We start from the raw sequence: 8,348 nt of genomic DNA on the forward strand, positions 1-8,348 counted from the left end.
GGGGGGGGGGGGGGGCTCTGCCTGTCCCTCAGGTGGAATCACCCAGGGAAGCTGCCCTGGGGTCATTCACAGGAAGCCCCGTCTGGGTCCTGGAACCCTCCCTCTAGAGCTGACTGGAGCAGAGGAAGACGCACCTCCAGGGGCTCATCAGGACCCTCGGATTCAGCTCCCTGCAGGAGCCACGTGACTCGCGCGGCCCAGTGCAAAATGAAAATGTGGATCCTCTTGTTCAGAAGTTGGGGAAAGTAAATGCAATAAAATGTAAACCCTTCCCCTTTACTCCTGTCGACTTGTTGTGGTATTTTTTATTTGCTATCTAATGTTATTTTTACTAAAGTAAAACTGAAAGTTTAGGTTAGAAGCGTAAACTTTGCCATTACTCTTTATACTGTGCAATTTCAGCTTTAAAAGCAAATATAAGTACATCTATCTCATATGCAGATCTCCAAATAACAGGGTTTGTATTTGGGAGCTCACAATTTCATATAAATTTGGGGTTTACTGGATCGTAGGAAATGCTGAGAAATGTCAGCTCTCCTGGTTCTGCCTCACTTATTGATACGCAGGCGCTTGCTGACGGTTGGGGTGGGGTGGAAAGGGAGGAGATTTTCCTCTTTTGCTCTTTCCCTCCGCGTCCTGACTGCCAGCATAGTGGTTGCTAACCCAGAGAAGCCACGTGACTAAGAACCTGCTGGGGTTCCTCGGTCATCTGTGGTTCTCACAGGGCAAGGGCGTCCCCGCCTTCCGAGGAAGATCCGGATCCTACAGGAAGCATGGCCGCTCAGGCCACCTGCGCCCCCCTGCCTGCTCAGTCACAGTAACTTGCTGGCTGGGTAAATGTCTAAAGTATTGGCACAGAATCATAGGGACAATGAAATTTCACTTTTCTACTGGGTTTATTTTATTTTATTTATTTATTTATTTTTTGCTGGCACTTTGTGTAGCTTGTGATATGTAAGGATACATGTCAATTTTTTAAAAAAAAATTGTACCTTTTTTAGTAACAACTCTTAATATTGATATGTTTCATTACAGTAGTTAAGAATTCATGTTTGTCTTCAGGCTTTGTGTTCAAGATCTAAGCTGAGAGTTTGCTGGGTAATAATACCCCAGCTTGTAATTTAAAATTAGATTTATTTGTTTATAAAATATGTAAACCTAACATGTCACATATGTAAAAGTAACTGAATCAAATGTTCAAGTAGTTTAAAAATTAAATGGAGGCAAAATTTCCCCTTCCTCCCCTGTAGTCTTCTCCCCTCTCCCCACTACCTCCTCCAGGTGGAGACTGCCAGCCTCTTCAGTGCTTACCTGAGAATTTTTATGTACCTTTATAGCCTGTTAAATTGTACCCCAAAACATATATCCTATCTTAACCCCACCATCAATGTGCATGTGACTTTACTTAGAAAAAAGTCTTTTTAAAAAAACTAAAACATTTTATTTTGATATAACTTGCATGACATCCTTTTTTTTTTTTTGTTTTCAAGAAGCTTTATTTGTGTTAGGCTACTTAGGCTGTAGGTCTGAAAATAGAAATTGTTCCCTTCCATGGTCTTCAAATTTAGAACCAGGTAATCGAAGTTAATGACTCACAACTGCCAAGACTCCTGTGGGATAGACGTTGGGCAGACTGCTTTAACCTCCAGCTCTGGGTGTTCCTTATCTTTCTTTCTTTCTCTCTGTTATTTTTAAATACACATGACAGTAGAGTATATTTTGACATATTATACACACATAAAGTATGACTTATTCTAATTAGGATCTCATTCTTGTGGCTGTACATGGTCATGTAGTCATGTATGAACACAGGAAAGTCACGTCCGATTCATACTACTGTCTGTCCTATTCTCATCCTGCCTCCATTCCCTTCATTCCCCTCTGTCTAATCCAATAAACTTCCATTCTTCTGTCTCCACCCGCTTATTGTGTGTGAGCATCCACATATCAGAGAGAATATTCGGCCTTTGGTTTTTTGGGAATTGGCTTATTTCACTGAGTATGATAGTCTCTAGTTCATCCATTTACTGGAAAATCATAATTCCATTCTTCTTTATGGTAGAATAATATTCCATTGTGTATATATGCCATTCTTTATCCATTTATCTGTTGAGGTGCACGTAGGTTGGTTCCATAGTTTGGCTATTGTGAAATGAGCTGCTATAAACACTGATGTGACTGTGTCACTGTAGTATGCTGTTTTTAAGATTTTGGGGTATATACCAAGGAGTGGGATAACTGGGTCAAATGGTGGTTCCACTCAAAGTTTTCTGAGGACTCTCCATACTGCTTTCCATAGTGGTTGGATCAATTTGCAGTCCCACCAGCAATGTATGAGTGCGCCTTGGAAAAAAGCGTCCTTGCAGATGTAATTAAGTGTCTCAAGATACTACCAGTCTCTTACGAGCTCAAGATAAGATTAGTAGGACAGAGCCTAAATCCCATGAAAAAATGTCCTTTTAAGAAAAGAGAAAGAACTGGGACATGGTGGCTCCAGCAACTCAGTAAGCTGAGGCAGGAGGACCTCAAGCTCGAGGCAGCCTGGGAAACGCAGCAAAACCTGTCCCAAGAGAAAAGATAAAAAGGGCTGTGGGTGTGGCTCAGTGACAGAGCTCCCTTGGGTTCAATTCCCAGTAGAAAGAAAGAGGTGGGTGGGCAGAAGGAAAGCAGAGATGCTGAGATGCCTTTGTGGAGATTCTGGAGCCGGAAAATGCACGGAGGACCCTCCCCTGAACCCCCCAGGTGGTGCAGCCCTCTGACACCTTGAGTTTGGACTTCTGACCTGCAGAATTGTGAAAGAATGAAATTCAGTTTCCAAGCCACTAAGTTTGGGTCACTTGTTATGCTGTCTTGGGAAACCAATGCAACATCTAAGTGAACGACATAAGGAAATACATTCCTTTGTGTCAATTGTCATGTTAAAAGGATTCACCTGTTGGTGACATCAGCTCTGCAGAGACACACAGACCTCCTCAGGTAGGTGATGGGTCTCACGGGAGCAGCAAACCATTTCAATGGTCCCTGCAGCCTGCTGGGGTCTGACCTCAACCCAGAAGGGGCCGACGGTCCACCCCATCCACTGCACGGGGCCAACAAGGTTCTCACCTGTCATGGATCCTGAGGGCCACCTCAGAGATGGCTTGGTTCCCCACACAGGAGCTGTGAGGAGGTGTCCCGGTGCCAGAGGTGGGGCCACCCTCCTTACCTGGCGTTCAGCACTTAACAGCTGTTCTCTGAATTTTTTTTCTTAATTAATTACTATTTTAATTATACATATTTATGGGGTACCGTGTGATAATTCAATGCACTTACACAGTGTGTGATGATCAAACCAGAGTAGTTAATATTTTCATCTCTTTAAACATTTTTTTAAATTTTTTTATCAGCTCATGATAATTGCTCCTATTTATAGGTACAGAGTTTTGGTGTATTACCTATCATGCTGTCACAAAAATAAAAACCCTGAATAGTTTTTAAATCACAGGAAAATTGGAAGAAAAATATTTTCTGCTCTTTGATAATGCTGAGGCTTAATTATACGTTTCTTGAATTGCAGCTTCAGGGAATTTCACAACACATAATTTAGCCAGCTTCTACCGTATGAAATATTCTATTGGAACAAACAAGATCTGGGCTATTATATTCCACTCATCTTACCCAGAAGGCAGAAGCAGTAATTCATGCTTTCAGAGGGAAGGAAAGAGAATATGCCTAAAGCAGCCAATTTTAATTTCTACATTTTCTAATTTTTAACATCGAGGTTAAGCTCTAGTTAATGCTGAAAATAAATTTGTGTTGCTCCAGGCCAAAGGCAGAACACTGAATCTTTGGAATATTACCAGGCTTGAGGAGACCTTTTGTCTCAGGACAGTGGGTGTGGGGAGGGGGAAGGAGCAGGAGTGGGCGTGGGAAGGCGGCCTTGTGTGAATCAGGACCGAAGCACTGCGGGCGGGCGTGCTAGCAGCCAGGCCCGTGCTCTGGTGCCCGGCAGCGGCAGGCAGCGGGAGAGCCCTAGCAAAATTGGGATAAACAACACAGCTTGCCAAATACCTCCCCGCCCATCATCCCGTCTGACTCTTGCCACAACAGTCTGAGCTAATGTTACCCCATTACCCTGAAGGCTTCAGGATATGAAAGGACTCCATCAGGGTGGCCCCATAATAAGTTGAACCCCGAGGCTCTGAGCCCATGTCTCAAATCACAAATTCAGCCCTCTGTTCACTAAACAGCAGATACTTTTAAAATGAGATTAAATCTTCCCAGCCAGACTCTACCACCAAGCTAGTCCTATCTGGAACGAGAAAAGCAAGGGTGCTGTCCCAGAGCTGGAGAAGGACCAGCGGGGAAGCCAGGTCGAGGACACCAAGTGAGTTGTCACAGGACGAGTTCCTAAAACGAAGAACAATCAAGGCTGCACTGTGGACCTCCAATGGTGCCTGCAGTGGGCAGGTGAGTGTCCGCCTCTTCTCAGTGGCCTACCTGATAGTTCCAACATCAGAGTAAAGAGAACATGTCTACCTCACCCAGGAGGCAGCTGAAATTGTCCATCAAAAAACATCAAAGGGGATTTATGTCAATATAGGGCGACATTCCCTTAGATTATTCTCCAAGGGGTTGGAATTGAGAAGGGCACATCCCTGATCTGAAGCGGACACCCGAGAGCACTTTTCCCTCTCCAGGGCACCACGGGGCCATACGGACCTGAGCCCCACCCCAGAGGCTGGCCTGTGTTCTCTGCTGCCCTGTCCAGTGCAGACGCCTGCAAAGGCCAGGCCTAGAGATGAAGTCCCTTGCTCCTGTGCAAGGGACTGCGGCCCTGGCTAAAGTTCCGCCTCTTCTGCGGACTCTCTGATGGAAGAATTGAAGGGCCTCTTTCTGAAGCCCTGGCGCCTAGCGGTTGCCAAAGCAGGACGTGTGGGTGCTGCGTGTGCACCCCTGGGTGCTGCATTTACAGGTTTTATTCCTGGTGCAAGGGAATGCTGGATTCGGGTTCTGAGCAACAAAAATTCAACATCAATTATTAGCCAGGCTGTGCGCAGCCGCGTGCTCAGATGAACCTTGTCCACTTCCAGCTGCTGCTGCTGCTGCTGCTGCTGCAAGAAGCAGCCAGAGACATCGGCCACTGAGGCCTGAGACCCGGGGTGGGGGGCGGGCAGTCTGGTCCCAACCATACGTGTGCTTCTCCACCGCTATGGGACATCAGACCACACAGGGCGCTGACATGGCTGGCCCTCGCTAAACCTAAATGTGACTCTTGGGGCTGCTGGTGGCATCATATGACACTGGGCTTTTATTGACCTCTGTGGGGACACCAGCAGCTGAGAGATGTGAGGGGGAAGGTTCTCCAGGAACACGTTCCTGTCTTAACCAGGGTATACCAGCACGAGGGACCAGTCCCTGGCATGCTCTCTGGAGGACTGGCCAGGGACAGGGGACGCTTCTCTACATGAGCCAGTGAGTAAATTAACAATGCCCTGAAGCAAACAAGGAATTCAAGTGCACTGTCAGGCCCCAGCTGACACAGAAGAGTCGATGATGAAACCAATGAAATCCAGGATTTGCTTCAAAATAATTGGGAAGGGAGGGGGGCTTAGGTGGAGCGTGAGAAAGCAAGATTGGCCATGAGCGAATTATTCTCCAAGTACAGTTTGGGGTACCCAAAGGCTCCTTATGCTCACGTCCCAAGCTGCATATACTTTTGAAACAAACCACTATACAAAGCTTGAGTTTTTTTTTTCTTTTAGGTATCTCCCAAAAAATAACAAAAATCATAAAACACATCAAATGAAATCTACCCAGCAATGTGCTGTGCCTGCACACGGAGACCTGCACCATCTCACTGAGAAAGCAAAAGACCTAACAGACAAAGGCCCAGGCGGGAGCTTGGTGACCAGGAAGACACGGATCTCCACCCAGTCCATCTGCAAATTCCCTGTGATGCCAATAGAGCCCCCGCTGCTGCAGTCTTCAAGTAACTCGATTGGCTGATTCTCAAGTTCATGGGAAAATAGAATCCACAGGAATAGCAATGAAATCTAAAAACCAAACTGAATGGGGAGGAAATTATCCCACCAAGTATCAAAATGAATATAAAGCTATAATTAAAATAGTGTGATACAGCACAAGAAAGAACTTGTATTAATAGGACAGAAGAGAAATTCCACACAGACTCACATATATATGGAAACCTAGTTTAATACAGAGATAGCTTTTGAAATATTTCCCCTCCTGACTAGGGGTGAATTCAGTTTTCAATTTGAAAAAAATATAATTAGGTTTATTTATTTCTATACCAAGATATTCACTTATCATCACATGCTTTATATCTTTATGTTTATATGGTTGACACAAAATCATGTTTCTCTCAATGCACTAATATTTTATATTTTTATACCTTTTCATGTGAAAATATTTAATCAATGTGTTTGTATGTCTAATGTAGGTAAATTCTACAAGACCAAATAGAGATAAGCAAGACAACTATTCCCCCAGCACAGAGCTCACGATGTACATATGTAAATGAGACAGGTGTATCAGACCTGCAGGCGTATGTATACACGTGTACACATATATGTAGGTGTGTGCATGTACACGTGTGTACATATGCTCACGTGTTGGAACTTAGGTGATGGTATGGAGAAGAGGGGCCCTTAGGAAGTGGTTAGACTCTCGAGGGTGGGGTGGCCTCGGAGGTGAGCTCATCTCTCCGTGCACCCTGCCCTCCACTTCTCCACCGCCATCTTGGAAGCAGAGAGCAGCCCTTGGTGGAGACGAATCCTCCAGCGCCCTGATCTTGGACTTCCCAGCCCCAGAACTGTGGGAAATCAACTTCTGTTATTCACAAGGGACCAGTATAAGATATTTGGTTCTTGCAGCCTGAACTGAGAGAATGCATACACTGTGAAAATTATCAGATTCAAAGTGGAGTCACTGGTGTCAAACCCTGACTAAAACCAAACAGGTGACAAGTAAACAAGGCCCCGGTGGTGAGGGAGGAGGTCCCCGCACGGGAGTCTGACGACAGGAACTGGCACGAGAGACTGCGGGAGCACAGCCCTGCCCATGGCCCCGCAGCTCCACACCAAGCCCCTCCGGGAGGACGTCCCCCGGCAGCCACCCGCCGGGTCCTTGTCTGACTCCATCCTTGCTGCTGGCCCTTGCAGCCAAGGACTAGGCCCTCCTAATTCGGCCTCTGAACATCTCGGCGGCCTTGGCCTCCCCGAATGCATTCATAGTTCACTCTGGCCCTTGTCCTCCACATCACAGTGCTCACTCCTGATCCCAGTCGGGATCCGCAGGCGTCTGTTTGCTCTTTAGTTTAACAGGGTGCCCTTGTGTGTGGGCATGAGAGCCACAGAGCCCAGAGACGTGAGTGGGGAAGGTTGAGGAAGGCCTCACGGAGCAGGGTCTTGTCCCGGGCGTCCCCAGCAGGGCAGGATGGTGGAGCTCTGGCAGAGGAGTCCCGGGAGCCAAGGGGGAGGCCTGAAGGCTCCCACGGTGCAGATGTGGAAAGAGAGGTGTGGCGGCAGAAAGGGTCCGTGACAGGGGAAGGAGCGGGGAAGTGGGAAGAGACAGCACGGGGAAGACAGGACGGCAGGAGCCTCGGCCTCATGCTAGGCTTGAAAGGGACAGAGGAGACGCGTGGCCAGGTGGGTGCCACGGAACCCCTTTCCTCCAACCTCCTGGAGACGTGAGCACAGGAGATAGCAGACACATGCAGAAGCCAACACAGTGGACCTGAAAGTCCAGCCAAGAGGCCCTCCTCCCACCTGGGGAGGAGGCCAACAAGGTCACACTGGGGCTCACAACCCCAGTGCCCACTGAATCACCCCGGAGCTTCCTAAACACAGGGCTGGACTCCACCCAGACCATCCGAACATGAGGCTAGGGTTCCAATGAGTCTGTGGAGGCGGCTCAGGTGACTGCCCGGCAGCTGGCCTTGAGGGGCCCTGAGGTGTTCAGCCAAGATGGCAGGAGGGGCTCTGAATCAGCCGAGGACCAAGAAGATCATTTGAGAAGGCCTGCTGGCGGGCTGTGCGCACCCGCGGGACACTCGGGGAGACATCTGCTGGCTCCAGGCTTGGAACACCACCACTGCCCCAGGGCTCCTGCGCAGCCAGACGGGTGGCTCCAACAGCAGACCCTTGCTGCTCGCGCCTGGGAGCCGGAAGTGAGAAACCCAGGAGCCGCTCGGTGGGTTTCTTCCAAGTCCCTCTCCCCGTCTTGAAGGGGGCCACCTTCTCTGTGTCCTCACATGGTCCTTTGTCTCTGAGTCCTCATCGCCTCCTGTTAAAAGGATCCTATGGGATTCAGGCCAACCCTGATAACCTCACTTTAAAGTGATCACC

At 47.8% G+C, this 8,348-nt stretch overlaps 1 long non-coding RNA gene across 1 annotated transcript in view; it reads left to right on the plus strand.

The window, feature by feature from the left end:
• LOC125618359 overlaps positions 1-279 on the plus strand; it is a 1,274-nt gene extending 995 nt beyond the window's left edge. The window contains exon 2 of the long non-coding RNA XR_007349646.1: positions 108-279. This is a non-coding gene — a long non-coding RNA (uncharacterized LOC125618359). The remainder of the gene's footprint in view (positions 1-107) is intronic.
• The last annotated feature ends 8,069 nt before the right edge of the window (positions 280-8,348 follow it).

The sequence above is a fragment of the Marmota marmota genome, unplaced genomic scaffold, assembly GCF_001458135.2.
Source record: "Marmota marmota marmota unplaced genomic scaffold, marMar, whole genome shotgun sequence".
Taxonomy (NCBI): Eukaryota; Metazoa; Chordata; class Mammalia; order Rodentia; family Sciuridae; genus Marmota; species Marmota marmota.